At 37.6% G+C, this 9,667-nt stretch overlaps 1 non-coding gene across 1 annotated transcript; it reads left to right on the forward strand.

Moving 5' to 3' along the window:
- Positions 1–5,335: 5,335 nt before the first annotated feature.
- On the forward strand, positions 5,336–5,443 carry LOC148576921 (small nucleolar RNA R71). The gene has a single exon (XR_015903709.1). It is a non-coding gene; the product is annotated as a small nucleolar RNA R71 (small nucleolar RNA).
- The last annotated feature ends 4,224 nt before the right edge of the window (positions 5,444–9,667 follow it).

Here is a 9,667-nt window from a genome sequence, read left to right on the forward strand (position 1 = left end):
TAGAAGTCTTCCTTGGAGTTGAACGCCAGTTTGTAGCTTGTTTCTGGCTTTTAACTCTGCTTTGCAACTTGTTTCTGGCGTTTAACGCCAGAATAGGGCAGAAATCTGGCGTTAAACGCTAGTTTGTGTCATCTAAACTTGGGAAAAGTATGGAAAGCCCTAGATGTCTACTTTCCAATGCAATTGAGAGCGCGCCATTTGGGTTTCTGTAACTCCAGAAAATCCACTTTGAGTGCAGGGAGGTCAGAATCCAACAGCATCTGCAGTCCTTCTTCAGCTTCTGAATCAGATTTTTGCTCAAGTCCTTCAATTTCAGTCAGAAAATACCTGAAATCACAGAAAAACACACAAACTCCTAGTAAAGTCCAGAAATGTGATTTTTAATTAAAAACTAATAAAAATATACTAAAAACTAATCAAATCATACTAAAAACTATGTAAAAACAATGCTAAAAAGCGTATAAATTATCCGCTCATCACAATACCAAACTTAAATTGTTGCTTATCCCCAAGCAACTGAAAATCAAATAGGATAAAAAGAAGAGAATATACTATAAATTCCAAATATCAATGAAACTTAGCTCCAATTAGATGAGCGGGACTAGTAGCTTTTTGCCTTTGAACAGTTTTGGCATCTCACTTTATCCTTTGAAGTTCAGAATGATTGGCATCTATGGGAACTCAGAATTCAGATAGTGTTATTGATTCTCCTAGTTCAGTATGTTGATTCTTGAACACAGCTACTTTATGAGTCTTGGCCGTGGCCCTAAGCACTTTGTTTTCCAGTATTACCACCGGATACATAAATGCCATAGACACATAATTGGGTGAACCTTTTCAGATTGTGACTCAGCTTTGCTAAAGTCCCCAATTAGATGTGTCCAGGGTTCTTAAGCACAATCTGTTTTTGCTTTGGACCTCGACTTTAACCGCTCAGTCTCAAGCTTTTCACTTGACACCTTCACGCCACAAGCACATGGTTAGGGACAGCTTGGTTTAGCCGCTTAGGCCAGGATTTTATTCCTTTGGGCCCTCCTATCCACTGATTCTCAAAGCCTTTGATCCTTTTTATTACCCTTGCCTTTTGGTTTTAAGGGCTATTGACTTTTTCTGCTTGCTTCTTTTTTTTTCTTTTTCTTTCTTTTTTTTTCGCCTTCTCTCTTTTTTTTTTCCCGCAAGCTTTTTTCTATTCACTGCTTTTTCTTGCTTCAAGAATCATTTTTATGATTTTTCAGATCATCAAATAACATTTCTCCTTTTTCATCATTCTTTCAAGAGCCAACAATTTTAACATTCATAGACAACAAATTCAAAAGACATATGCACTGTTCAAGCATTCATTTAGAAAACAAAAAGTATTGTCACCACATCAAAATAATTAAACTTTTTTCAAGGATGAATTCGAAACCATGTACTTCTTGTTCTTTTGTTTTTAGAACATTTTTCAATTAAGAGAGGTGATGGATTCATAGGACATTCACAGCTCATAGACACTTAAACACTAATGATCATATAGTAAAGACACAAACATAAATAAAACATAAGGCTCAAGAACTGAAAAACAAGAAAATAAGAACAAGGAGATTAAGGAACGGGTCCACCTTAGTGAGGGTGGTGTCTTCCTCTTCTTGAAGAACCAATGGTGCTCTTGAGCTCCTCTATGTCTCTTCCTTGTCTTTGTTGCTCCTCCCTCATAGCTCTTTGATCTTCTCTAATCTCATGGAGAATGATGGAGTGCTCTTGGTGTTCCATCCTTAGTTGTTCCATGTTGGAACTTAATTCTCCTAGGGAGATGTTGATTTGCTCCCAATAGTTTTGTGGAGGGAAGTGCATCCCTTGAGGCATCTCAGGGATTTCATGGTGAGAAATTTCCTCATGCTCTTGTTGAGGTCCATGATCTCTTGTTTGCTCCATCCTTTTCTTAGTGATGGGCTTGTCCTCATCAATGAGGATATCTCCCTCTATGTCAATTCCAGCCGAATTACAGAGGTGGCAAATGAGGTGAGGAAAGGCTAACCTTGCCAAAGTGGATGACTTGTCAGCCACCTTGTAGAGTTCTTGAGGTATAATCTCATGAACTTCCACTTCCTCCCCAATCATGATACTATGGATCATGATGGCCCGGTCTACAGTAACTTCAGACCAGTTGCTAGTAGGAATAATTGAGCGTTGGATGAACTCCAACCATCCTCTAGCTACAGGCTTAAGGTCCGGTCTTCTCAATTGAACCGGCTTGCCTCTTAAGTCAACTTTCCATTGAGCTCCTTCCACACATATGTCCATGAGGACTTAGTCCAACCTTTGATCAAAGTTGACCCTTCTAGTGTAGGGGCATGCGTTTTCTTGCATCATTGGCAAGTTGAATGCCAACCTTACATTTTCCGGACTGAAATCTAAGTATTTCTCCCGAACCATTGTAAGCCAATTCTTTGGATTCGGGTTCCTACTTTGATCATGGTTCCTAGTGATCCATGCGTTTGCATAGAACTCTTGAACCATTAAGATCCCGACTTGTTGAATAGGATTAGAGAGAACTTCCCATCCTCTTCTTCTAATCTCTTGTCGGATCTCTGGATATTCGCTCTTTTTGAGCTTAAAAGGGACCTCAGGGATCACCTTTTTCTTGGCCATAACTTCATAGAAGTGGTCTTGATGGACCTTTGAGATGAATATCTCCATCTCCCATGACTCAGAGGTGGAAGCAATTGTCTTCCCTTTCCTCTTTCTTGAGGTTTCTCTGGCCTTAGGTGCCATTAATGGTTATGGAAAAACAAAAAGCAATGCTTTTACCACACCAAACTTAAAAGGTTTGCTCGTCCCCGAGCAAAAGAAGAAAGGAAGTAGTAGAAGAAGAAGAAAATGGAGGATATGGAGGGAGAAGGTGTATTCGGCTAAGAGGGAGAAGTGGTGGTTGTAATGTGTGAAAATAGAGTAGTGTTGAGGGGTTTATATAGGGATGGGGTGGAGGGTAGGTTTTGGCCATTAGGGTTGGGTTTGGGAGGGAAAAGAATTTGAATTTTGGAGGTAGGTGGGGTTTATGGGGAAGAGTGGATGGATGTGAGTGGTTAAGGGTATTTAGGGAAGAGGTATGGAGGTGATTGGTGCAGGGTATTTGGGGAAGAGAGGTATGAAAAGGTGTGAAGAGGAGAGAAGAAGAGGTGGGGTAGGTGGGGATTCTGTGGGATCCACAGATCCAGAGGGGTCAAGGACTTAACATCCCTGCTCTATTTAGGCGTGCAAACGCCCTTAGAATGCATGTCTGGCGTTAAACGCCAGCTTTCTGCTTGTTCCTGGCATTTAACGCCAATTCCATGCTCTGTTCTGGCGTTAAACGCCAGTCTGGTGCTTGTTTCTGGCGTTTAACGCCAGCTTGATGCTTCTTTCTGGCGTTAAATGCCAGTTTGATGCTTCTTACTGGCGTTTAAACGGCAGTAAACTCTTCCTCCAGGGTGAGCTATTTTTAATGCTATTTTTCATTCTATTTTTGATTTTTCAGTAGTTTTTGTGACTTCACGTGATCATCAACCTAAAGAAAACATAAAATAGCAATGGAAAATAAATAGATATAATTAAATAACATTGGGTTGCCTCCCAACAAGCGCTTCTTTAATGTCAATAGCTTGACAGTGAGCTCTCATGGAGCCTCACAGATGTTCAGAGCATTGTTGGGACCTCCCAACACCAAACTTAGAGTTTGAATATGGGGGTTCAACACCAAACTTAGATTTTGGTTGTGGCCTCCCAACACCAAACTTAGAGTTTGACTGTGGGGGCTTTGGTTGACTCTGCAGTGAGAGAAGCTTTTCATACTTCCTTTCCATGGTTACAAAAGGAGAACCTTGAGTCTTAAATACAAGGTAGTCCTCATTCAGTTGAAGGACCAACTCTCCTCTGTCCACATCAATCACAGCTTTTGCTGTGACTAGGAAGGGTCTTCCAAGGATGATGGATTCATCCTCATCCTTCCCAGTGTCTAGGATTATGAAATCAGTAGGGATGTAAAGGCCTTCAACCTTCACTAACAAGTCCTTTACTAATCCATAAGCCTGTTTCATTGATTTATCTGTCATCTCTAGTGAGATTCTTGCAGCTTATACCTCATAGATTCCCAGTTTCTCTATTACAGAGAGTGGCATGAGGTTTATCCCTGACCTAAGGTCACACAGAGCCTTCTCAAAAGTTATGGTGCCTATGTACAAGGTATAAAAAACTTTCCGGGATCCGGTTTCTTCTGAGGCAATGTCTGCCTTATCAATGCACTTAGTTCATTGGTGAACAAGGGGGGTTCATCCTCCCAAGTATCATTACCAAATAAACTGGCATTCAACTTCATGATGGCTCCTAGATATTTAGCAACCTACTCTTTAATGATGTCTTCATCCTCTTCAGAGAAAGAATAGTCATCAGAGCTCATGAATGGTAAAAGGAGGTTCAATGGAATCTTTATGGTCTCTAGATGAGCCTCAGATTCCTTTGGTTCCTCAAAGGAAAACTCCTTATTGGTCAGTGAACGTCCCAGGAGGTCTTCCTCACTAGGATTCACGTCCTTCTCCTCCTCTCTGGGTTCGGCCACACCAAGTAAGGTTATGGCCTTGCACTCTCTTTTTGGATTCTCTTCTGTATTGCTTGGGAGAGTACTAGGAGGAGTTTCAGTGACTCTTTTACTCAGCTGGCCCACTTGGGCCTCCAAATTTCTAATAGAGGACCTTGTTTTATTCATGAAACTTAGAGTGGCCTTAGATAGATCAGAGACTATATTTGCTAAGCTAGATGGATTCTGCTCAGAATTCTCTGTCTGTTGCTGAGAGGGTGATGGAAAAGGCTTGCTATTGCTAAACCTGTTTCTTCCACCATTATTAAAGCCTTGTTGAGGCTTTTGTTGATCCTTCCATGAGAAATTTGGATGATTTCTCCATGAGGGATTATAGGTGTTTCCATAGGGTTCTCCCATGTAATTCACCTCTGCTATTGCAGGGTTCTCATGATCATAAGCTTCTTCTTCAGAAGATGCTTCTTTAGTACTGTTGGATGCAGCTTGCAATCCATTCAGACTCTGAGAAATCATATTGACTTGCTGAGTCAATATTTTATTCTAAGCCAATATGGCATTCAGAGTATCAATTTCAAGAACTCCCTTCCTCTGAGGCGTCCCATTACTCACAGGATTCCTTTCAGAAGTGTACATGAACTGGTTATTTGTAACCATGTCAATGAGTTCCTGAGCTTCTGCAGGCGTTTTCTTTAGGTGAATGGATCCACCTACAGAATGGTCCAATGACATCTTTGATAATTCAGACAGACCATCATAGAATATATCCAGGATGGTCCATTCTAAAAGCATGTCAGAAGGACACTTTTTGGTCAGTTGCTTGTATCTCTCCCAAGCTTCATAGAGGGATTCACCTTCTTTCTATTTGAAGGTTTGAACATCCACTCTAAGCTTGCTAAGCTTTTGAGGAGGAAAAAACTTGGCTAAGAAAGCCGTGACCAGCTTATCCTAAGAGTTCAGGCTATCTTTAGGTTGAGAGTCCAACCATATTCTAGCTCTGTCTCTTACAGCAAACGGGAAAAGCATAAGCCTGTAGACCTCGGGATCAACCCCATTGGTCTTAACAGTATCACAGATTTGCAAGAATTCAGTTAAGAACTGAAAAGGATCTTCTGATGGAATTCCATGAAACTTGCAATTCTATTGCATCAGAGAAACTAATTGAGGCTTTAGCTCAAAATTGTTTGCTCCAATGGTAGGGATTGAGATGCTTCTTCCATGTAAGTTGGAATTTGGTGCAGTAAAGTCACCAAGCATCTTCCTTGCATCTCCACCATTATTATTATTTTCGGCCATGTCTCCTTCTTTTTCGAAAATTTCTGTCAGATTTTTTCCAGAGAGTTGTGCTTTAGCTTCCCTTAGCTTCCTCTTCAGAGTCCTTTCAGGTTCAGGATCAGCTTCAACAAGAATGTTCTTATCCTTGTTCCTGCTCATATGAAAAAGAAGAGAACAGAAAAGAAAATATGGAATCCTCTATGTCACAGTATAGAGATTCCTTATATGAGTATAAGAAGAGAAGAATGGAAGAAGGAAAAGATAAGAATTCAAACACAGAGGAGAAGAGTTGGTTCAAATTTTTGAGTAAAAGAGGGGTGTTAGTAGATAAATAAATAAATAGAAAGAGATGAGAGGGGGAAGAATTCGAAAATTAAAAACAAAATGAAATAAAAATATTTTTTGTTTTTATTTTGACTATTAATTAGAATTTGAAATTTAAGAAGGAAAATAAAATTAAATTAAAATTTAAAACAATTAGTTAATGAAAATAAATTTTTTTGAAAAAGAGGTTAGTGATTTTCGAAAATAAGAGAGAGAAAAGTAGTTAGGTGATTTTGTAAAAGATATGATTGAAATAGTAAACTTTTAAAATCAAACAAAAAGTTAAGTGGTTAATTGAAAAAGATTTGAAAATCAAATTTGAAAGGGTGAGAAGTTAGAAAAGATTTTGAAATTGATTTTGAAAAAGATATGATTGAAATTTAATTTGAAAAAGATTTAAAAAGGAAATTAAAAAGATTTGATTTTTGAAAATTAAAGTTGATTACTTGACTAACAAGAAACTAAAAGATAGGATTTTAAAATTTAAAGAATGAATCTTTCTTAATAGGCAAGTAACAACTTGAGATTTTTGAATCAAAATATTAAAAGTTAGCAATGAATTCGAAAATATGAAACAAAAATAAGAAAAGATTTTTGAAAATCATTTTGAAACTTTCGAAAATATTAAGAAGAAAATTGAAAAAGATATGATTTTTTGAAAAAGTTTTGAAAAGATAGGATTTTTAAATTGAAAATTTTGACTTGACTAATAAGAAACAACTAAATTTTAAAACTTTTTTACTAAATCAATTCAAAATTTTCGAAATTTATGAGAAGAATAAGGGAAAGATATTTTTTTTATTTTTGAATTTTTATGAAGAGATAGAAAAACATAAAAATGATGCAAAACATAAAAATTCAAGATCAAAACACATGATGCATGCAAGAACACTTTGAATGTCAAGATGAACACCAAGAACACTTTGGAGATCAAGATGAACATCAATACTTATTTTTGAAAATTTTTAAGAAAAGAAAAACATGCAAGACACCAAACTTAAAATTTGACACTAGACTCAAACAAGAAACATCAAATTTTGGTTTTTATGATTTTATTAAATTTTTTTGTATTTTTTTTCGAAAATTAATTGGAAAAAGAAAAATAAGGACTTCAAAATTTCTAATGAGAATTCCATGAATCATGCAATGTTAGTCTAAAGCTCCGGTCCAGGAATTAGACATGGCTTACTAGCCAGCCAAGCTTTCAGTGAAAGCTCCGGTCCAAAACACTAGACATGGCCAATGATCAGCCAAGCTTTAGCAGATCATTACATACAAAAGCTAAATTGCTGAGAAAGACAAAGAAGCTCTTCTCTAATGATAGTTGAAACCTCGGTCCAAAGGATTAGACATGGCTTTACAGCCAGCCGGACTTCAACAGATCATCATGAAACTCTAGAATTCATTCTTAAAAATTTTGAAGAACATAGAATAATTTAATAAATTTTTTTTTGAAATTTTTTTTTCGAAAATAAGAATAATAAAAACAAAAAGCTTAAAATTAAAATAAAATTACCTAATCTGAGCAACAAGATGAACCGTCAGTTGTCCAAACTCAAACAATCCTCGGCAACGGTGCCAAAAACTTGGTGCATGAAATTGTGATCATTCATTCCTTGGTAACGGCGCCATAAACTTAATACGCACGTTCATAATCTTAGTTCTTTGTCACAACTTCGCACAACTAACCAGCAAGTGCACTGGGTCGTCCAAGTAATAAACCTTACGTGAGTAAGGGTCAATCCCACGGAGATTGTCAGTTTGAAGCAAGCTATGGTCACCTTGTAAATCTCAGTCAGGCGGATTCAATTGGTTATGGAGATTTGATAATTAAAATATAAAATAGGATAGAAATACTTATGTGATTCATTGGTGAGAATTTCAGATAATCGTATGGAGATGCTTTTATTCCTTCTGAACCTCTGCTTTCCTACTGCTTTCATCCAATCATTCATACTCCTTTCCATGGCAAGCTGTATATTGGGCATCACCGTTGTCAATGGCTACATCCCGTCCTCTCAGTGAAAATGGTCCAAATGTGCTGTCACCGCATGGCTAATCATCTGTCGGTTCTCGATCATGCTAGAATAGGATTCAGTAATCCTTTTGCGTCTGTCACTACACCCAGTACTCGCGAGTTTGAAGCTCGTCACAGCCATCCCTTCCCAGATCCTACTCGGAATACCACAAATAAGGTTTAGACTTTTCGGATCTCAAGAATGGCCGCCAATAATTCTAGCCTATACCACGAAGACTCTGATCGTAGATCAGGAGGCTAAGAGATATGCATTCAAGCTTGCTTTCATGTAGAACGGAAGTGTTTATCAGGCACGCGTTCATAAGTGAGAATGGTGATGAGCATCACATAATCATCACATTCATCATGTTCTTGTGTGCGAATGAATATCTTAGAGAAGAAATAGGCTTGAGTTGAATAGAAAAATAATAGTACTTTGCATTAATTCATGAGGAACAGCAGAGCTCCACACCTTAATCTATGGTGTGTAGAAACTTTACCGTTGAAAATACATAAGAACAAGGTCCAGGCATGGCCGAATGGTCAGCCCCTAAACGTGATCTCAGAACATAAAATTAGTCAAAGACTAACCAGAGATGTAAATACAATAGTAAAAAGTCCTATTTATACTAAACTAGTTACTAGGGTTTACAGAAATGAGTAAATGATGCAGAAATCCACTTCCGGACCCACTTGGTGTGTGCTTGGGATAAGCGTTGAAGCTTTCACGTGTAGAGGTCTTCCTTGGAGTTCAACGCCAGTTTGTAACTTGTTTCTGGCGTTTAACTCTGCTTTGCAATTTGTTTCTGGCGTTTAACGCTAGAATAGGGCAAAAATCTGGCGTTAAATGCCAGTTTGCATCGTCTAAACTTGGGCAATGTATGGACTATTATATATTGTTGGAAAGCCCTGATGTCTAATTTTCAACGCAATTGAGAGCGCACCATTTGGGTTTCTGTAGCTCCAGAAAATCCACTTTGAGTGTAGGGAGGTCAGAATCCAACAACATCTGCAGTAAAGTCCAGAAAATACCTGAAATCACAGAAAAATACACAAACTCCTAGTAAAGTCCAGAAATATGATTTTTAATTAAAAACTAATAAAAATATACTAAAAAATAATCAAATCATACTAAAAACTATGTAAAAACAATGCCAAAAAGTGTATAAATTATCTGCTCATCAGTAATGCACACAAGAATGGGAATAAGTGGTTAGAAGATATAATCACACAATAAGGCTCAAAACTAGCATGCTTGTGTTCTCGGCTCAAACACCATGTTCCAAAATAAATTCTTCAGGCAAGTTTTTCGCAAAAAAAAATTTCAAAATTGGTAGGGTACCCTGAAAATACAGTTTCTTGGAAAAGAAGTTATCACCCTAACCAAGTAGACCTATCAAGAAAAAAAACTAACTAAATATGCAAGATGTCCTAATTAACAAAACAAAAGAAAATTAAAGTCCATAGATGTTCAAAAGAGGAGATTATTACCCACGGAGATG

Source organism: Arachis ipaensis, chromosome B1 (assembly GCF_059453495.1).
Source record: "Arachis ipaensis isolate K30076 ecotype BB chromosome B1, ASM5945349v1, whole genome shotgun sequence".
Lineage (NCBI taxonomy): Eukaryota > Viridiplantae > Streptophyta > Magnoliopsida > Fabales > Fabaceae > Arachis > Arachis ipaensis.